Genomic DNA, 22915 nt, shown 5'->3' with positions numbered 1-22915 from the left:
AAGATAAAGAGAGAACCAAATAATGAACAGATTTCTGTGGTGAGAAGCAGTTCCTATACGTGCAGACTCAGAGGTACAGGGGTAGCAAATAAACCTGTTGTTCAATGAACTGCCTGTCTGCTAGGCCAGATAACAAATGGGAATCTAAATCTCTCAGAACCCTAAAGAATGCTCAGGATGAAAATTAACTAGCTTCTGCTTGCTGATTTTATAAACATGGAGGGAGAGCAAGGAACAAAAGACTGATTTGAAAAGAAGTTATGAAATCAAATATCTCAAATTATGCTCACTCAACAGAGCTCATTTTGACTCACTAAAATACTGTGCTTACTCACTACCTCCAATTTACTTTTCCCTGATTTTACTAGAAATCATTTCATCCACAGTCATAGGCAAGTCTTCACAGTTCCAGTAACAGAGAAGGGCCATATCCTAAAGGATCTCATACAGGACCGAACCCCAAACCCTTCCTGTTGGAGCTATTCAATGCTGGGCTACACACGTGGATATGGTCCACCTGATGCTGTGGGCATTTATAATATGTCAAAGGAAATACTGAAGTCAAGAAACATCTTCAGGGGCTCCTGGGTGGTTCAGTGGGTTAAAGCCTCTGCCTTTGGCTCAGGTCATGATCCCAGGTCCTGGGATGGAGCCCCACATGGGCTCTCTGCTCAGTGGAGAGCCTGCCTCCTCCTCTCTCTCTCACTCTCTGCCTACCTCTCTGTCTACTTGTGATCTCTGTCTGTCCAATAAATAAATAAAACCTAAAAAAAAAGAAACATATTCAAACTCCAAATTACACTGGTCTCCCCCTGGCTTACTGCTCCCTGCCATGTTACCAACTGGCAGCAGTATTCCTTAAGCTTTCGCCTAGTCAATCATATGAGAATTACAAAAATGGATTTTTCACCTCCATATAAAGAAAAGATTTCCAAACTTAGAAGTGTCCAGAAATAGGATTATGTTCCCTATTAAGGTGGTGAATTCTCTGATGCTAGAAGAGATCAAGCACTGTCATGGTAACCCCTTGTCAGAGGAAATTTGTTCAACCAAAGGAAACTAACTGTACCAAGAGACTCAGGAGTACTGGTCCTGCTGCAATCCTGGGATGAAAGCAACTGATTCCCATGAGGTATTTTAAAAGATAAAATAAAATAAAAAACAAACAAACAAAAAAAACGGTCTCTTCCCTAAGCCAAAGTATGCATTTTAAATGTTTTTGTTTAAAAGGCTCCCTCTAGTTAAATGTATTATAAAAGTAAAAATAAAGTAGAGGCAATTGGATTATGGTTTTTTAAAGATTTTATTTATTTGACAGAGAGATCACAAGTAGGCAGAGAGGCAGGCAGAGAGGGGGAAGCAGGCTCCCCGCTGAGCAGAGAGCCCGATACAGGGCTTGATCGCAGGACCCTGAGATCGTGACCTGAGTGGAAGGCAGAAGCCCAACCCACTGAGCCACCCAGGTGCCCCAACAACTGAATTTTGTTAACACAAAACTTTGTAGCACAGTCAGCCTAATTAGATTAATACAAACTTGGAAACAGGATGGGCAGACAGAAATGCAGCCAAGAGACTTGAAAAGCCACAAAAGAATTTCTAATGTGATATGCAATAAAGTTCATTGTCTCATCAGAGACTCTGGACCTCAGGACACCATCAGAAGTAACTAGGGTTTTATAGCCATGCGGGTTTCACTGTCTCCGAGTCGAAACAAAAAGGTTTTAATGGCATGTGAATCAGCCCATTTGGCTTGGTTTTGGTTTTCACCTTTTCTTACCTTTGGAAGTATAGGTCAAGAATTCTTTTACTTACAAAATTATTATTTAAAATAATGATACTAATTCAACATAGTGATCCGGAGTAATGCCTCCTGACCTAAGCATTAAATCTTACCAGTTTTAGAGCCAGAAGGAAATCAATGCCCTAAAATGCACACATCTAGATGTCACTTCATTCACGGCTACCAAAACTTCAGTCACTTGAGTGCCCTCTTCTGTTTTTGCCACAGCTACAGACCAACTGTAGCAGTAAAGCTCCCACTATCATACAGTGCCATTTTAAATTCAGATGAATAAAAAAAAAATAAGAAATGTTAGCCTACAGATGGGCATTTATTCTAATTTCTGAGGACACACTTGAGATCAGCCATTAATTTAAACTCCATGCTGCCAAGAGAACAGAGTTGACCACGGTCAGGAGGGAAGCAGCTTGCAGTGGTGTGAAGTGGGGGCTACAGGTGAGGGCATGGCCTCATCTCTGAGGAGACCAGCTCCTATGTCAGAGAACACTCCTAATGCTGACACACCAAAGGAATAATCACCTTAGTAACGGACAAGCTAAAAGGCTAAGTCTGTTGTACAAATGGGCCAAATCATTCAAAACAGCAGATATGCAGGATGTGAAACTCAGAAAAGTCTATTCCAAATGACACTAAGAGAAAAGTACTTAACACAATGTTAAATTCAACTGTGTATGTTAATAAAGACTAAAAGAAAGCACAGATTCTCCCGGTAGAAATTGCTGGTATCATGCGATGCTGAGTTTTTTTCCCCCCAATAACTTTTATTTTAACCATATGAATAGTGTTCACTGGAGAAAATATAAAAGGACAGATAAACAAAATAAAATCACCCAGAAACTTTTCATTCAGACAGAAACATTATTTCTATTTTGTTGCATTCTCCCAGACTTTTTTCTATATCAATATAAACATACACATTTTTAAGTTAAGAGGAAGCATAGTGTACATACTGTTTTGTAACTTGCTTTCTTTAATAGGTTCTATGTTCAAAGACTACAATTCAACAATTTTATAAGGTCCTCTAGTGATACCACATAAAATACACAGGTGTACCACCAGTTACCCAACCAATCCCTAATTGCTGTGAATTGACAAAAAAGATGGAAGATAACCAATTTCAAATGTTAATTTTTATTTATTTATTTTCTTTCTTTCTTTTTTAAGATTTTATTTATTTATTTGGCAGAGAGAGATCACAAGTAGGCCCAGAGGCAGGCAGAGAGAGAGAGGAACGGAAGCAGGCTCCCTGCTGAGCAGAGAGCCCGATGCGGGGCTCTATCCCAAGACACTGGGATCATGATGTGAGCCGAAGGCAGCGGCTTAACCCACTGAGCCACCCAGGTGCCCCTTAATTTTTTATTTTTATAAAGATTTATTTATGTTAGATTGAGAGAGAGAAAGAACACCTGAGTGGGAGGGGGACAGAGGGAGAGAATCTTGAGGCAGACTCCCCATTGAGTGTGGAGCCAGACGAGGGGCTCAATCCCAAGACCCATGAGATCATGACCTGAGCTAAAACCAAAAGTCCAACCAAATGAACCACCAAGGTGCCACTCAAATGTTAATGTTTTTAAAATGATGGACCCCTCCTGGTGAAGAAATACGATTTGTAAATCCACCAAAATGAATTCAGACAAACAAGAAACACTCTCTTTTTAAAAAGGAGTCTTGACAGAGCACATGGGTAACTCAGTATGTTGAGCACCAGACTCTTGATTTTGGCTCAGGTCTTAGTTTTGGGGTCATGGGATTGAGCCCCACATAAGGCTCCATGCTCAGCAGGGAGTCTGATTCTCTCTCTCTCTCTCTCTCCCTGCTCCTCTCCCGCTCCCTCTCTCCTCCTCCCTGCACCCCTGACCAAACAAATGGGTTTTTAAAAAAAAATCTCAGTAGTTGAGCAGGCAAGGATCTTCCACCCAAGGTGCTCTTGGGGATGTGTGCACTATGGTTGTGGGTTGATCCCCAAGATCTTTGGGTACACTTGAGGGTAATTTAAAGACTGTCTCTTTATGTTACAGATCCTGCCTTTATAATAAATTATCTTCCTTAGAAACTGACTCTTTCTTATTATGAAATGTCTGTCTTTAGCGATGTTCCTTGCCTAAGTCCCCTTCACCTAGTATTGTATATAGCTATACCAACTTTCTCTTGGTTGGTTTGCTAGCACATTCCTTCTTTTCCCATCCTTTTACTTTCAACTTTTCTGTACCCCCTTATTTAAGGTATGTATACTGTAAGCAGCAATTTTTTAAAATATTCAGATCAATAATCATTGCCAGGTAAATTAAGTATCTAGTGCAGTTGCATTTCATGTAATAATATATTTAAGTAGAAACTTGCCATGTTGCTATTCTTCTGTTTGTCCCACCTGTTTTCTCTCTCTCCTTTCTTACTTTCTGATTCCTCAATTACTTTTCATCATTCAATTTCCCTTCTATTACCCCATTAGTTATACACTATTATTATTTTAGTGATTACTTAGAGATTACAACATACACTCTTAATTAAGAGATACACCTCATTTTACTCTGCTTTGTGATTTTTTTCAAATTGAAAGTTTGTGGCAACCCTACATCAAGCAGGTCCATTGTTGCCATTTTTCTGACAGCATTTGCTCACTTCATTTCTCTCTGTCACATGCTGGTAATTCTCAAAATATTTTAAGATTTTTCATCATTATTACATTTGTTACAATGATCTATAATCCTTATTTCCTGGGACACAACAATATTGACTCTAGGCCAATCACTAACCCTACAAAGACCTCTATGTATTCAAGAGAAAGGAAAAGTTGTACATCTCTCACTGCAGAAGAAAAGTTTGGAACAAACAGAGGTTTGTTCCCGGGGATTAGGGAAAGAAGCTGTCTCCATAACATAAAGGGGCAAAGTGCAGCCCAAGTGCTGATGTAGAAGTAGAGCCATTTATGCAGATCAAGTCAAGATAGTTCATGAAGGAGGCTACATAAAACAACAGATTTTCAATGTATACAGAACAGCCTTATATTAGAAGAAGATGCTATCTTGGACTTTCATAGCAAGAGAGGAGAAGTCAATGCCTAACTTCAAAGTTTCAAAGTTCAGGCTGATTCTCCTGTCAGCTAGGACTGACACAGCCAGCGATTTTCAGTTAAAGATAATGCTCATTTGTCATTCTGAAAATCCTAGGGCCCTTAAGAATGACACCAAATCTACTCTGCTTGTGCTCTATAAATGAAACAACAAAGGCAGAATGACAGCACATCTATTTATAACATGGGTGACTGAATATTTTAAGCCCTCTAATGAGAACTAGGTTCGGAAAAAAAAGATTCCTCTCAAAATATTACTGCTCACTGACAATGCACCTGGTCATCCAAGAGCTCTGATGGAGATACACAATGAGATTAGCGTTGTTTTCATGCCTACTAATGCAACATCCTTGTGCAGCCCAAGGTTCAAGGTGTAATTTCAACTCTCAAGTCTTATTATTTAAGAAATATTTTTCATAAAGCTGTCATAAATAGTGATTACTCTGGTGGATCCAAACAAAGTAAATCGAAACCTTCTGGAAAGAATTCACCATTGTAGATGCCATGAAGAACATTTAGGATTCATTGAAAGAGGTCAAAATATCAACAAATACAGGAGTTTGGAAGAAACTGATTCCAACCCTCACAGATGACCTTGGGGGCTCAAGACTATAGCCATGACAGAAATGACAAGAGAACTAGAATTAGAAGTGTAGCTTGAAGATGTGACTGAACTGCTGCAATCTCACAAAACTTGAACAGATGCTTCTTATGGATGAGCAAAGAAAGCGGTTTTTTGAGATGAAAGCTCCTCCTGGTAAAGATACTGTAAAGACTATTGAAATGACAAAAAGGACTTAAAATCTTAGTTGATAAAGCAGTGGCAAGGTTTAGAAGGACTGCCTCTAATTTTTAAAGAAGTTCTACTGTGGGTAAAAATCTTTGAAACAGGATTACATGCTACAGAGAAATCATTTGTGAAAAGAACAGTCAACTGGTGAGCCAATCTTCATTGCAACCTTACTTTAAGAAATTGCCACAGCCACCCCGACCTTCAGCAACCACCACCCTGATCAGTAAGCAGCCATCAATATCAAGGTAAGACCCTCTACCAAAAATAAGATTTGACTTGCTGAAAGCTCACATGTTGGTTAGCACTTTTTACCAACGAAGGATTTTTTTTTTAAAGATTTTATTTATCTGACAGAGAGAGAGAGAACACAAGCGGGGAGAGCAGCAAAGGGAGAGAGAGAAGCAGGCTCCGCACTGAGCAGGGAGCCCGATGTGGTGCTCAATTCCAAGACACTAGGACCATGACCCAAGCAGAAAACAGAAGCTTAACCAACTAAGCCACTGAGGTGCGCCAATGAAGTATTTTTTAAATTAATGTATATACAAGATATTATTTTGTTGTTGATGCTCTACAGTCAATATTCATGTAGAATTGTCTACATAGGTATTTTTTTTATTACCCTTCCTATATTTCTTATTATATTTCCATGCTTCCACTTGGAATCATTTCTCCTTCTGTATAAAAGGATTCTCTTTAATATTTCTTTGACTATGGGTCTTCTGGTGACAAATTCTCTCTGCTTTTGTCTGAAAATGCCCTTTAGTTGCCTTCATTTTGAAAGATACTTTCACTGGGAAGTGAATTACATTGACAGTTACTTTCTTCATCGCTTTAAAGATCATTTCATTGTCTTCTCATTTCAATTATTTTTGTGGAAAAGCCTACTCCCGGTCTTACAGTAGCCCTTTAAAGATAATGTATGTTTTTCCTCTACTCTTTTATACCTTTGATAATCAGCAGTTAGCTCTCATCCACATTAACTGTCTGTATATTTTTGAAAGTGGTGATAGGTATATAGGTAACCAATGTATAGTTTGTTTGGTGAATCTTCATCCTTTGTTATGTTTTCTGGTCAACTGCACACAGATACAATATGGAACATTCCTTATTCCTTCGGCCCAGACATCTTTGTTGAGCCTGATGTCAATGCACCCATGTGGAATTCCCATATCCTTCATGGCAAATTTCCAGATCTCTCTGAATGCCCAAAGGGCACACTTCCTGAAACCCACTCCTTGGATACACTTGTAAATGCCGATAGTGTATTCACTGGTCACTATATTGTTGGTGGCAGAATGGCCCTCTTCTCATCACCCTTCTTTGCAGGAGCCATTCTGCTGGGCTCTGGTTAGAAAACCCTCTGGCTGCTTTTTAACATTTTCTCTTTGTGTTCTGGTTTTATTATGATGTTAGGTGTGATCTTCTTTGTATTTATCATGTTTGGAGTTTGTAGAGCTTCTTGAATCTCTGACTTAATATCTTTATACAGTTTGAGATTAATTCTCAAACAGTATCATTTCAAACATTGCTTCTGCCCCAATCTGTCTCTTCTCTCATCATTTCTCTTTATTTATATACATCCTGGGTCACTTCACTGTGTCTCATATGGTTGCTATGCCCTTCTATTTTCCTACTCTTCTTTCTCTCTATGTTTCAGTCTGAATATTTTCTATTGGCCTATATTGCAGAGTTTGCTAATTTCCTATGTCCAATCTGCTATCAAATTTATCTATTTAATTCACTTTATTGACTGTGTCTTTCTTTTCCAGCAATTCCATCTGGGTCCCTTTTTTATACATTCCATTTCATCTGTGAAATTCTCAACTACTTTCTTGAACATATTAATGGCAGCTCTTTCAAAATCCATACCTAATTATTTTAATAGCTGGATCACCTGTTGCTGTTTTCAGCATTAATTTTTACTTTTTTTTTTCTTTTAATCATTTAGCCCTATTTCCTAGCATCCCTGTTGATTTTTCATTGAATGCCAGACATTGGGTATCAAAAACTAACGAGTCAATCTGTGAGTCTGGCTGATGTTATTCTTCAGAGATTATTTATTTTTGCTTTCTGGCAGGTTATTAGAATTGGGATGGACCACTACAATCCACTCTGAGTTAAACTGGTTCAAAGCAACATTTCAGTCTTTTGAGAAGGATGCCGTATTTCAAGTTTATTTCAAGTTTACTCTTACTCCTGGGGGAGGCTAGACCCTAGCAGGATGTCTAGAGTGCTTACCAGGTCTCCTTTTCCTTGACAAGCCCTAAATTCCAAATTTTGTTTGGAAGTTTCCTCCATTTTGCATAGAGGTTCCTCAAAAAGTTGAAAATAGAGCTACCCTATGACCCAGCAATTGCACTACTGGGTATTTACTCTAAAGAAACAAATGTAGTGATCCAAAGGGGCACATGCACCCAAATGTTTATAGCAGCAATGTCCACAATAGCCAAACTACGGAAAGAGCCTAGATGTCTATCAACAGGTTAACGGATAAAAAAGATGTGTGTGTGTGTGTGTGTGTGTGTGTGTAATGTATTGTATTTTATATATGTGTGTATATATACACACATATATACATATAATGGAATACCATGCAGTCATCAAAAGAAATGAAATCTTGCCATTTGCAATGACATGGATGGCACTAGAGGATATTAGAGGATATTATGCTGAGCAAAATAAGTCAATCAGAGAAAGAAAATTATCATATGATCTCCCAGATATGAGAAATTTGAGAGGCAGAGTGGAAGGTTTGAGGGATAGGGAGGGAAAAAAATGAAACAAGATGGGATCGGGAGGGAGACAAACCATAAGAGACTCTTAATCTCACAAAACAAATTGAGGGTTGCTGGGGGAGAGGGGGTAAGGAGAGGGTGGTTGAGTTACAGACATTGGGGATTATATGTGAAATAGTGAGTGCTGTGAAGTGTGTAAGCCTGACGATTCACAGACCTGTACCCCTGGGACAAATAACAAATTAACAAATACATTATATGCTAATAAAAATTAAAAAAGAAAAAAGAATAGCTTTCTCTTCACTTCTTAACCTCTGAGCAGTTAACACATCTGCAAATGCCTTGAAGAAAACAGCAGTGCAGATAATTGGGCTCATCTTAACATTCTTCCCCTCTGTCCAAGATCCCAACACTCTTCATGGTTCCAACTCCAAGTTTTGTCTCCACATAGGATTGCCAACAGCTCCATTAATGATCCCAGCTTCTTGGGAAGCACTTTTGGTTGACTTGTTTGCCTTTCAATTCCCAGAGCCCTTATGAAGGACCAAATATGTCAAGGAGAAAACCATCACAGAATGTTGGCTTGATCGGTATGCTTCCTTTCTCTTCAGTACCCTGGTTCCTCAAGTCCTGGTCACCTTTTTTGTACTTTTCCAGCTTTTCAAGATGGCTTTATGGCAAAGTTGACCTATAAGCTACTCCACTTTCACTAAAAGCAGAAATGAACTAGTGGCTTTCATCTTTGGAGCTCTTTCCTATCCAGAAATCTCTCTTCTTTTGGAAGTTATTCTAAAAGGCCTCAAAGTTACATAGCTAAATAGTTTTTGATTTAAAAGCCCAGATAAGTAGGATCCAATTATTTCAACTACTCATCAGAATTCTACCCAGGCTTACTACATATACTGCCCTGCTCCAATTACAACTCTGAATATTTCCTGGGGTTTGACAAACCTGGATTTGCCAGCTCTCACTGCTGGGTTCACCTCTACATATATCCAACTTCCTTATATCTGGTCCAACCCATTTTGTCTTATGAGTCTTCCTTCTGGGCCTACCTCCTCCATATTTCCAGTCACTAAGCCACATAATCAGACCTAAACATAAGACTCAATTCCACCTACCTGTCTGGACAATTCTGCCCGTACTCTCAATCCAAGTCAAGCACCATCCAATGTTTATCTTCCAAGTTTGGAGACCCTCCTCCCCTTTTCAAGTCTCATCTGTGAACTGCTGGTAAGCAGGCCTTCACTTTCAGGGAGAAAAGACCAGCTCTGTTATGATATACAATGACTTATAAGAAATATATATTTGATCATCCAGATAACCAAAACACATTTCTCAGATATATGTGGTCTTCACCCATAGTTCCTAAAAAAGCTTCAGAGCCATGAAGATGAAAAGTTGTCTTATTATTAATAAAGGTGACTTCTGAAACTCACCCAAGGGCAGGAGCTGGTTGCCAGAAGAACCAAGTGATTAGACGGTTGGAACATTTAGTGCCCTGCCCCATGAACTCTAGGGAGGGAGAGGGGCTGAAGGTTGAATCAGCCAGTGGTCAATGTCTTATTAATCGTGGCTATGTAATGAAACTTCCATAAAAACCCAAGAGGACAGCCTTTTTAGTCCTTTCTTCAGAGTGCTTCCATGGATGGGGAACCAGAATGCTTCCACATGCCACTGAGCCAGGCTCATAGTCCATGATGACAGAGACTCCTTTTGTTTGTGACCTTGCCCTTATGTGTCTCTTTTTCTGGCTACTGATTACATCCTTTATTATATCCTTTAATAAACTGGTAAACATAGGTGTTTCTCTGAGTTCTTTCTCTAAGTCACTTCAGCAAATTATTTGAACCTAAGAAGGAAGTCCTTGGATCCTCCCATCTTTCCTTCCAAGCCTGCTGGTCAGAGCACAGGTAATAAACAGCCTGGGCCTTGCAACTGACATGTGAAGGGGGGTGGGGTGGCAGTCTTGTAGGACTGAACACTTAGCCTGTGGAATCTGATACTTTCTTTGCATAATGTCAAAATTGAGTTGAATTTTTGGACATCCTGATGATGGGGACTGCATGCACACACACACAGAGACCTACACACAGACACACACATACACAGTTTGGAATTGAGTGCAGGAACGTTAAAAGAGGTGCTGTTGGCTAGGAATGCCTGAGGCACTCACCTGGACCATATTACTTGTGGCAGGTTGACAGGCCCTTATGGTTCTGATTACGACTGCAAAATGTACCTAAGCAAAAAAACATCCAGGAACTCTGAAGAGCAAGATTTATTACCCAGAGGTCTTGGAGGGTACATGGCAGGCCTAAGAGCCACACAGCAAAGTTAGAGGTAGAAAGAAAGGGAGAGACCACAGAACTAGGGGTCTGCCTTTATTAGGGTCTGAGAGTGGGGTAGCTTAGGATTTCATGGGTTCACTCTTCATTGGCAAATTTAAGACATAAGAGTAGGAATTAAAGAACAGGAACGAAAAGGCAGGGTTACTCAAGTGGTCAGTTATCTATGTGTTACCTGGGGATTTCTAAGGAGAACTTCATGGATGGAAGCAACCTGGTTCACATGTGTGAAATGTTGGGGTTGGACTTGCCTGGTTTACAACCCTTCAAGCAAGGCATCTTCTACCCCCATGGACTTCAGGGCACACAACCCAATAGTCCATTATTCCTGAGTGCTATTTCCAGCATTACACATCATGGAGAGGGGAGTTACATGAGACCTGGGGAGCCTGCAATCTGGTGTTCTGAAGGCTTGATGCCTCATTAAGAACCCTTATGGCCTATGGAACTACCCAGAGAAAAAGAGGTAGAGCTTTCTTCCTCTAAGCAATGATCTGAAACCTTCTGAGCACACCTGGGAGGGGGAGCAGCTCTCCTGATTTACACAAAGTCAGCCTATGCACACCACCTAGAAAAGGGTCTACTTTTTTTTTAAGTGATATTTATTTATTTGAGAAAGAGAACACATGCATGTGTATAAGGAGGAGGGGCAGAGGATGAGGGAGAGAGAGATTCTCAAGCAGATTCCCTACTGAGCACTAAGCCCTACAGTGGTTCAATCCCATGAACCTGAGATCACAGCCCTGAGATCATGACCTGACCAGAAATCAAGAGTGTGACACTTAACTGACTGAGCCACCCAGGCACTCCAAGTGTCTACTTCCAAGAGGAAGTTGAAAAACTGGTTTACCAGTTGTCATCTCCAAAACATGTAGCACTCACAGGCCATGCTTAACTACCACTAGAGCAGTTTCCAAATGCACTGGGCCAGTGGGGACTACTGTTTAATTCTTGTTGATAACACTTTTTCAACAAATGTGCAGTTTCTAATGTTAATATTTCAAAATAAAGCTAAGTCATTTTTATTCCTTTTACACATATATTTCTACAAGAGTAACAGCCATATCACAAGAAGTGTTAAAATTAAAAGAACACTTTCTAAATAAACTATCTGACATGGTTTAACAATATAAAAACAACTACCATTTTTCCAGAGCCCTTTGCTCATATCCCTTTGCTGCCTCTAACCCATAAAATATTCTTAGGTCAAAAATAGTCTCTTTTATAAACAAACAAAAACCCAGGCTCTTAAATACAGAGAACAAATCAGTGATTACTAGAGAGAGGGTGTGTGAAGAAATGGATGAAATAGGTGAAAGGGATTAGGAGTACACTTCTCTTGGTAAGTACTGAGTAATATATAGAACTGTTGAATCACTACATTGTACACCTAAAACTAATATAACATTGTATGTTAATTATACTGGAATTTTAAAAATTTTAAAATTAGTGTCTTTTAAAGTGTCCTTTCTAATCTACTTGTGACTGAGAAATCCCAGTCTGTTAGGAAATAAGTCAAAACCCCATAAATTCTACCAAGATATTTCCCCTTGAGCCCCACTGATTCCCAAATTCATTACTGGGATGACTTGAAGATGTTGCTTCTTCACCTGATACTAACAATTTGAAAACAGACCTTTCAACACTAACTTTGTGTTAAATTTACCCATGAGATATTACTAAAGAATGGGCTGAGAGCAGTGGAAAGATATTTTTTGGATCCACCTAGTTCACAATAAAATAATAATGATTTCTCTTGCTTCCCTCCATTTCTGTCTTCCAAAACATAAAAAACAAAAAACAAAGAACAACAACAACAAAAAAAACCCAACCTGCAAAAAGAAATGATTTTCCTCACCTCTAGCACTAAAATATCACTCAACGAAGGAGGGAATCAGCCCACCCCTGTACGGGGTTGGTTTAAGAACACGGCCATGCAGACTAGCATGAAATAAAGGGAGCAAAGGCAAAAAGAGGCAGAACCATCACTGTCCTCAAAGTCCTTACAATTTCGAAGACAAAAAAAAGTAAATAAAAAGAGAGAGAGAGAACACAGCTGTGAACAATTAAAAAGCAGTACATCAACAGGTGCAAAATGTTCTTGTTCAAATGAAATGCACACAAATGCCAAGAAGACTAACTTCCTGTTCCCACTGTGGGGAAGACTGCAGGGGAAGACAGTCCTTTAAACAATTTTTATCACACGGGGAAATCGGGTTCACCACAGAGATAAAAACAACCCAAAATTGCTCATTTGCCAAAAGAAGAGAACGGTCAAGAGCACATGTGAATGGTACTCTCCCTTATGACCACACTGCTGAAGCATGGGGCTGCCAGCTAGCCGGCTGTGGCAGAGAGCTAGGGTGCAACTGATCTCAGCCTCCAATGTGAGGCCAAGCAAGGCATCTGAACCCAAACAGGTTGGCCAAACATGCTGGTTCTCACAGGTCTCTGTGAAAATGAGGAAGCAACAAGTTTTGCAAGCTTGTCCTTTCTTCCAAAGAATAGAGATAGCAAAAGGTGAACAAAATAACAGATCCTCTCTAGTAACCCCCAATTCTATGAAGATGGAAGCCCTCTTTTAGCACTTCTTCACCAAAAATGCTTACATTTGTAGATCAAGCCCCACAGATGAACACAAAGCAGACCAACCCCTTCCTGTAGTTAACAATCAGTAAAACAATCAAAGGTAAAGAAAGAAAAAAAAAAAGGAAAATCACACAGAAATAGAATCTTGTGTTTCTTTTATATTATTTTATTACCATCTCTCTCAAGCTCTAGGCTTAAACAAAAATCACAAGACATATAATACACCTGAGGCTTAGAAAGAGTTTTCCCCACTGGTTTTATAATTATAATTATTTAAGACATCTCATTCATATAACTTTAAGAGGAAAATTATGCAGTAATTTAACTTTGAATTTATTTTTTTAATGGTGCTTTCCCATAGTTCCTATAGTATATAGCTTCTTCTGAATTTTTATTTTACAGATTAGCCAAGGACATCTGGATGACTCAGGAGATTTTTCCAAGGCAACCTGAATATGTAGGACTCCTCCCAGTCAGGCCTGGGAGCATTTCCTCTACCTCCAGGCTAATCTATCATCTTTCCTAAACAGAAAGACAAGGAAACCAGATGGTATTGCCCATTGTCACAGTCCCTAATGTATTCATCTCTTAAGAACCCCCTAAAGGTTATTTCAAAATCTCACTTGAGGGGCACCTGGGTGGCTCAATGGGTTAAGCCTCTGCCTTCAGTTTGGGTCATGATCCCAAGATCCTAGGATCAAGCCCCAAGTTGGGCTCTCTGCTCAGCAGGGAGCCTGCTTCTCCCTCTCTCTCTGCCTGCCTCTTGGCCTACTTGTGATCTCTTTCTCTGTCAAATAAACAAATAAATTTTAAAAAAAAAATTTTTTTCCCCAAAAAATCTCACTTGAGCACACTGTAATGACCAACTAAAAAACATCATTCGGTGCGGTTTGTACTCTTGAGGATAAAACGGGTAAAAGTCAGCTCTGCTGGCCAATGCAAGTGGTGCTACCAATGGCCTGAAGAATAATGGTCCCTGAGAGTCAATGGAAGAGAGCTGGTGACATCAAAGAGAACTAACGGACATGAGAGCTTTTTGCTGCCACCACCACCACCAGGACCACCCTCTCGGTACTGCTTCAAGGACACACAACTACTCTCTCACATAAGGATGGATCTATAAGCAGAGAGTATCAGAAGGCCCTGAGTGGGATCTGCTGCCCCATCCTGAGGAGACTGAAAGTCAGCCCCCCTGAGTAGCTACTTAAGGATGGGATGGAATCTTAATCATATTTGTGCCCCACCTACCACAAATCCTGGCATATAGGAAGCACCCAATACACTCTGACTCAACAGTAAAATGGACCGATGAATGAATGAATGAATGAATGAATGGATTTGAAATATAAAATAAGAAAGGTCACATGGATCCTCTGTCTTCCCCAGTAATAGTCAAGGCTTTTATTTATTTATTTATTTATTTTTTTAAAGATTTTATTTATTTATTTGACAGAGAGAAATCACAAGTAGATGGAGAGGCAGGCAGAGAGAGGGGGTGGGGAAGCAGGCTCGATCCCAGGACCCTGAGATCATGACCTGAGCCGAAGGCAGCGGCTTAACCCACTGTGCCACCCAGGCGCCCCTAGTCAAGGCTTTTAATTTGTCCTTATCTTTATAACAGCCCTCCAGGTAAGTAGTGTTCTCCTCATTTTGTGGAGCAGGGAACAGAGGCTCAGTGAGTTAAATAGTTTGTCTAAGGCCGTAGTAATTAATGCTAAGTGTGGAACAGGAATTTGAACTTTTACTTCTTCTATCAAAACCTGCATCTTTCCAAAACACCAAATCATCTTCTTAAGGGCAGTTTAACTCTGCAAAGTTTCCCAAGTAAAATTTAAAAATAAGCAAAGGTAAATATGCTAATTTCAAAACTAAAAAATTATATTTCTCAGACTGTCTACTGTAAATAATAAAAAGCCAAACATGCCAAAACACAAAAGGAGTCCAGGGGATAAGAAAAGCACAGAGCCAACTAAGGCTTCCTCCTCCAACCCCACCGCAGGGGGAATTCACTGGTCATACCACTGGCCTCTCGGATCAGATCAGATTGTTAAATCTCTGAGAACAAGTACTATATCTTCTACCTATATATATATTTTTTTCTACCATGACATCCATCCCCACACTGTATGTAACACAAAATGTTAGTTGGATTAATGTTGAATTAATGAATGAACAAATAAAAGGCAAACTCTATAAACAAATTAAATGTAATAATAGCAAAAAACAAACAAACAAAAACCCCTGAAGTGCCCCCTGGCTATGGAGAGGGTTAGGTTTTCTTTTGGTTATTAGAGCAAACACAGCCCTACTCTTATCTTTCCCCTGACTGCAAGCCCAAGCAGGCCTAACAGCATCTCCTGTCTTCACTACAATTTGAAAGAAGTGGATAATGCCAATCTGCAGATCAAAAAACTATCATCTTGGCCATTTATCCAGCTCTATATTTCTCATAATGAATCTTTAAATGATCTCATTATCATCTATCAGTAGTTTTAAGTTCAGTGATAGAATTCTTTGGAGAAGATGGACCCTGTAGAATAAAGGTCATATGGATTCAAGTCACAAAGAAAGGCAATAAGGGGCACCTAGGTGGTACAGCATAGTAGGCATCCAACTCTTGGTTTCAGCTCAGGTCATGATCTGGGTCGTGAGATGAAGTCCCACTCTGGGTTCCATGCTCACCATGGAGTCTGCTTGAGATTCTCTCTCCCTCTCTTTTCCTCTAAAATAAATAAGTAAATCCAAAAAAACAAAACAAAGGCATAATTCCCCCCAACATACACACATATAACAAATTCACTTCTGGATATCTTGATAAATCACAAATAGAAACTGTTTTTTAAAATTGCATGTTTGGCCAATATGGTACTGGCACAAAAATTGACACATAGATGAATGGAACAGAATAGAAAACGCAGAAATTAACCCCCAGTTATATGGTCAATTAATCTTTGACAAAGAGGGAAGAATACCCAGTGGGAAAAAGACAGTCTCTTCAACAAATGGTGATGGGAAAACTGGACAGCAACACTCAAAAGAATGAAACTGGACCACCTGCTTACACCATACACAAAAATAAACTCAAAATGGATTAAAGTCCTAAATGTGAGACCTGAAATTGTAAAAATCCTATAAAAGAACATAGGCAATGACTTCTTTGACATTGGTTGTAGCAACTTCTTTCTAGATATAGCTCTTGACAGAAGGAAAACAAAAAGAAAAATAAAATACAGGGACTACATCAAAATAAAAAAACTTCTGCACAGTGAAGGAAACAATCAACAAAACTAAAAGGCAACTGAGGGGACTGAGTGGCTCAGTCAGTTAAGCATCTGACTCTTGATTTCACCTCGGGTCATCATCTCAGGGTTGTGAGATCTAGCCCCACATCAGGCCTAAGCTCAGCACAGTCTGCTTGAAAGTCTCTCTTCCCTCTCTCTCTGTACCCCCCACCATTCCCACACTCTCTAAAATTAATAAATAAAATCTTCCACAAAAAAAAAAAAAACCCTAAAAGGCAACCTAATGAATGGGGGAAGATATTTGCAAATGACATATCCAATAAGAGGTTAGTATCCAAAATATATAAAGAACTTATAAAAAAAAATAATAATAATCACCCCAAAAAACCCCAAATAATCCTGTTAAAAAATGGGCAGAAGACATGAATAGACATTTTCCCAAAGAAGACATACATATATGGCCAACAGATACACGAAAGGATGTTCAATATTACTTAACATTAAGGAAATACAAATCAAAACTATGATAAGGTACCACCTCACACCTGTCAGAATGGCTAAAATCAACAACACAAGAAACAACAGGTGTGGCAAAGATGTGGCGAGAGGGGAACCCTCTTGCAGTATTGATGGGAATGCAAACTGGTGCAGCCAATTTGGAAAAGTAAGGAATAGGCTCATAAAAGTTAAAAATTGAACTACCCTAAATCTAGCTTCACACTACTGGGTATTTACCCAAAGAATACAAAAATACTAATTCAAAGGCATAATTATACCCCTATGTTTACAGCAGCATTATCTACAATAGCCCAAGTGTCCATCAATAAGTGAATGTATAAAGATTGGTGTATATGCATACAATGTAATATTACTCAGCCATAAAAAAGAATGAAATCTTGCCATTTGCAACAACATGGATGGAGCTAAAGATTGTTATGCTACGCGAAACAAGTCAGTCAAAGAAAGACAAATACCATTTATGATTTCACTCATGTGGAATTTAAGAAACAAAAACTAGCAAAGCAAAAAAAAAGAGAGAGAGAGTAAGGCAAACCAAGAAACAGACTCTTAACTATAGAGCACAAACTGATAGTTACCGTATCTATATGGTGCTGGGGGTTAAACAGGTGATAGGGATTACGGAGGGCACTTATGATGACCACCAGGTGATGTACGCCAATGCTGAATCACCATATTGTACACCTGAAACTAATACTACACCATTAAGTAACTGGAATTTAAATTAAAAGTTTTTTTAAAAACTTCATGTTTGGCAAGAGCTTGGAAGTTGTCACATGGGCATTTCGTATTATACCAGCAGGTCCAACAATGACAACTCTGTGCTAATTTATGCAATAGTTCATATAGCACAGATGATCTTAAATAAATAATGGCCTCCCCTGGGTCAGCCTTTCCATTCAACAGGGTCTTGAGCAAGGAACTCCCAAAACTGAGCAGAAGGTTCACTTTTCATCCCACAGTCAGCCTTCTGAACGTGCTCTGGTAAAACTTTCCAACGCCCTCTTGATTTCCAAATTCAATGAGACCATTCAACCCCTGTCTTATAAGACCTCTCAGCAACATCTGAGGCTCTGACAGCACCTGCCTGTCCCCCTCCGCAGTTATCAGGACTCCACTCTCCCAGTCTCTCTCTGACCATCGGTGGTCTCTGATGATGAATGGAACAGAATAGAAAACGCAGGGCCTCTCGCAGGCCCTCTTCCTCCACGGAGCCCTGAAAATTTACTGCTGCCTGGAGTGCTGTCCTGAGCAAAATCATCCATCCCGAATTTTCCTGACTTTACCTAAATTTGCTTACCAGTGGAGAAATGCTAAATGAAGGATAGCAAGAAGAAGGGAGTAAGAGGAGGGAGAAGACGACGATAAACCACAGGCTTGCTCAACTACACCTATGTGATTGGCAACCACACAGCCAAGAATCAACCATGTATGGAATTTAGTTGAGGCTGTTCAATGGCAGGAATTCAAGGCCTGATGCTAAAAAGTCACCTTCATTTGCTTAAAATGATATGCAGTTAAAACAGCTGCCTGCCAACAGACAAGTCAGAATTACTACAGTTGACAAAAATAATAGCCAGTATAAGCTGGTAACAGCTCCAGCAGGGACAGGCTGAATCCTGAACAAATCATTTTTCATAAAGGTAGACATCAGACTAGCTGGCATTTTCCAGTCTTAAATATAGTCATCCCAAAGTCCCTATTTCCCATCTCTCCTCTATCACTCCCAGTGTCCCTCAGACCCCACTTTCACCTCATCTCCCAAGTTGTAGAAAATGCTTACTCCACAAAGATAAATCATGTATAAGATCTTATTCTAGGTGACCAAGGTCAAATTGGTGTTCTGAGACCAATTCCAATGTGTGTGTGTGTGTGTGTGTGTGTGCATGCGGGGATGGGTCCCCACACAATGAAGCAATTCTTGGACACCAACAGGGTGTCCAAGGAGAATTCAACTCAATTCTGATGCTATCTACCCAGACATACCATCAGATCCCAGAGGCTGAGGGCTCACTCCTGCAACACTGTTCTCCCATGCCACTTGAGGAGGCCAGTCGCAGGCCCAAGTTGTTACCTGTCCTTCTGACTTAACTGCTATACATGAGAGGGTCCCACAACCTCCTCCTTGGATTTCAGATGTCACTCATAAATGCAGGTCCTATAATTCTGACTGACTAGCTATAAAATCAGAGGTTCCCAGGATCTCCTCTTCAGGTTCCATTAATTTGCTACAGTGGCTCAGAGAACTCAGAGAAACATCTTACTTACTAGATTATCATTTCATTTAAAAAGGATGTAACTCAGAAACAGCCAGAAGGAAGAGTTGAGTTGTACAAGGTATGGGGAAAGGGCAGAGAGCTTCCAAACTCTCTCTAGGTGCTATACTCTCCCCAATCTCTGGGTATTCATCAACCCAGAAGGTCTCCAAACACTGTCCTTTGGAATTTTATGAAGGCTTCATTACATACATTGATTAAATCACTGGCCATTAGCAACTAAGTCAGCTTTGAGCCCCTCTACCCTCCCTAGAGATGGGGAAGGGGTAGGAAGGACTAAAAGTTCTAACCCTCTTATCACCAGGTTAGCTCCACTGGCTACCCATCCTTAAGTGCTTTTCAAAAGTTTCCACATTAACATAACAAATAACACCTTTTATCACTCTCAACGCTTAGGATATTCCAAGGGTTTTAGAAGCTGTGCATTGGGAATTATAAACAAAGACCAAATATATATAAGAAATATATTTTGGTTATCTGAATAATCAAATATATATATTTCTTATAAGTCACAATATCACTCACAAAGGTCTAAGTTATCCGACCCACCCAAATTTGTCTTTTTAAGGTCTTTAACATGACTATTGAGTACTACAGAGACCACAGGAATGGGATACTGTGTCATTCCAGACTCCTTCCCATGAACCAACCCCCAAATCCTCAATAAACTCACATGGGGAAAACAGAATTATAAGTAATAAACATAAGAGGCTGGGCACATCTAATAATTGCTTGCAAGAAAAACTGGGAACCAGAATGAATAGAAAGTGAAATATCTGGAGTTCTACTTTCATTGGCCAATTCATCCTCATCCAACTCGTGAATTTCCAAGGCTACTTGTTGGGTATTTGTATTCCAGCATTACATCCTTAAGTGCTACCCATCCTTAAGTGCTTTTCAAAAGTTTCCACATTAACATAACAAATAACACCTTTTATCACTCTCAACGCATTCCAAGGCACTCTAGACCACCCTACACTTCCTTTCCATGACAGTGCCTAGTTCCACCAGGCAGAACCACTCACAGGCGCCAGGGCCACATACAACCCTCCATAAATCTAATCCACCCCACTGAGAGCATGTCCTCCATTTTCCACTTTGGGTGGCAATTAAAATCTCTTTCCAGTTATGGGAGATGGAAAAATGTAGTAAATATACATTAAATAGAGTCAAGAAAAAAGGACAAATGCAAATCGCACTAAACAAAAAAACAAGTATAATTTGAATAATCTGTTATTTTTAGATTTTAGAAACAGAAACCAACAGAATTTCTAAAACCAGTTAATCCTAAACAACACTGTGCTTCTACAGCCAAGTTGGAAATTCCTTCCTAACTATGACTCAAAATCCAGAAGCCACAGAAGAAAAGAATGATAAATATAACCACATAAACATCAGAAATTTCAGTCTGGTAAAAATCAGTATAAAGACAGACAACAAAAACTTCCAAAGAGTATTTGCAAGTTTTATCACAAAATCTACTTCCCTGATATACAAAACGCTCCTAGAAATCCATGAGAAAAAAAGGTACAATCCACATACAGAAAGGGCTCGTACAATCACGTGAAAGGTGCGCAACTTCTCATAATAATAGAAATGTACATTAAAACTACATTTAGGCACACTTTCCCCACTTATCTGTTTGGTAAACTCCAAAAATGTGGTAACATGGTCTACTGCTAAGAATGTGGTCAAACAGGCACCTTCACCCACTGCTGATGGGGGTGTGCAATGTCAATCAAAACTACAAATGCATATGCTCTCTGATTTAACGATTCCAAATCTGGGAATTTATCCTTAAGGTTATGCTTGCATATAATTAAGTGCAATGTAATTTAGTGAAATGAAATATGTTATTCATGGTATCTTGTTTGTATAAGCAAATGAGGAAATCAGTTAAATGTTCATTAATAGAGGACTAACCAGTTCAATAAATTATGGTATGTATATTAAATGGGACACCAGGCATCTGTAAATAGAGGGGGGGTTTGCGGGGGGGACGGAAAGGAGAGAGAAAGAATGAGCAGGAAGGAAGCTTTGTATGCACTGATGTGGATGTGGAAGGAACTCCAAGACACATTAAGCATGAAAAGCAAAGTGTGCAGAAAAACGGGTATGAGACCTTTTGAATAGACGGAGGGTGGTGATTGATATATTCTTAAATTTATAAATAGGTAAGAAAATTCTAGAAAGATACATAAGAAACAATAACAGTGACTATGGGGACAGAGACAGAGTAGACAGAAGTAGACTTCTGAATGAATACCTTTTGATAATGGATTTTATTTTTGAACCATGTAATGATATCACCTAATTTTTAAAAAAACAAAAATAATGAGTTTTTTAAACATATCACAGTTTTCTTTTATACCAGATTCCATATCAGCAAGCCGACGCCTAAGAAGACTACATGTCCACTTTCCTATGATGTTCTTTTTGTCTCCTCTGTCATTTACCTCTCCCCATTCTCAGGGAATCCTTAATACTTCCTCATGGTACTTAATTTACCAATTCTCTATCCTCGAGCCTGTTCCCACAACAAGGAATTTCAGAAAACAGAAATTATTCTTGAATATCATAATTGGAAACTAAAACGCATGGGATCCATTTTCTTAAAACTGCAGTAGGTAAAGCTGAAAGCGCTGAAACCTTTTGGATTAATCAGATGAGAATGGCTGGTTGGTCTTGTTGGACAGGGATGAGTCTGAAAGGCAACCACCCTCCATAGCCTCTTCCCCAGCACTTGTCTAGGTGGTCTGACCCACAGTCTGGCACAGTGCGGTATCGAAAGTCCAGTGCCTTCGACAGCATCAACCACAACTGGAGCTGAGCAGGGAAGCTGCCAAGTCCCCCATGGGTCCTGGCATAAAAGACTCTGTCTGACATCCCAGACGACCCACCTGGATGGAGGTGTGTACTTGCACGGTACGGAATTGTACTCAAATTTTTCTGGCTGTTTACCTTTGCATCCTAAAAATTTCCAGAAATGACTTTCCCTGGTGATAAACTGCACTCTCCAACATTTCAGGCCATGGTTTTTGCATGACTGCTTAGCCTCTGTATAATTTGAGCTAGTTCCTTCTTATCATCATATCTTATAGAGCAATTAGAACCACTTTAATTCTTTCCTAATAGAATCTAGTGCTCATCTATCTAAACCCTTTTATCAAGCGATCCATTGGTAATAACACATGTGCTTTCCATTCACAGAAGTGCTTTATTTTGTTTTGTCTTGTTTTAGCTTTCTTCTTTTTTTGTATCATCTTGGGAAATGAGGGGCAGAAAAGTTAGTTGAGAAAAATTTAGCTCATGTGTAATAAAACTCCTCTTTCCCTTCATCCAAAGCTAAGTCCTCAGAGGGCAAAGTTAATCTAGTTCCCCTTCAGTGGATATGAGAAGACACATGGGCAGCCCCACGATGGCCAGGCAGGCATCGAGACCATGTATGGTATATAGTCTCACACGCGCTCTCCTTATGCTGCGTTCCAGCCCGCCTTGTGCCTTTACTGTTGGCAACTATAGGGTCAACTGAGCCGCCAGAG

General features: G+C 39.6%; 1 protein-coding gene and 1 pseudogene across 15 annotated transcripts in view; both read right to left on the bottom strand.

Moving 5' to 3' along the window:
- LDLRAD4 (low density lipoprotein receptor class A domain containing 4) overlaps positions 1–22915 on the bottom strand; it is a 413486-nt gene that overhangs the window by 308060 nt on the left and 82511 nt on the right. The window lies entirely within an intron of this gene.
- LOC309848431 (large ribosomal subunit protein eL31 pseudogene) lies at positions 6573–8073 on the bottom strand (annotated as a pseudogene). The gene has a single exon. The product of its transcript is annotated as a large ribosomal subunit protein eL31 pseudogene (transcript).

This window comes from Mustela nivalis, assembly GCF_964662115.1.
Source record: "Mustela nivalis genome assembly, chromosome: 14".
In the NCBI taxonomy this organism is placed as follows: Eukaryota; Metazoa; Chordata; class Mammalia; order Carnivora; family Mustelidae; genus Mustela; species Mustela nivalis.
The sequence above is the reverse complement of the archived record's forward strand: the minus strand, read 5'-3'. Positions and strand labels throughout refer to the sequence as shown.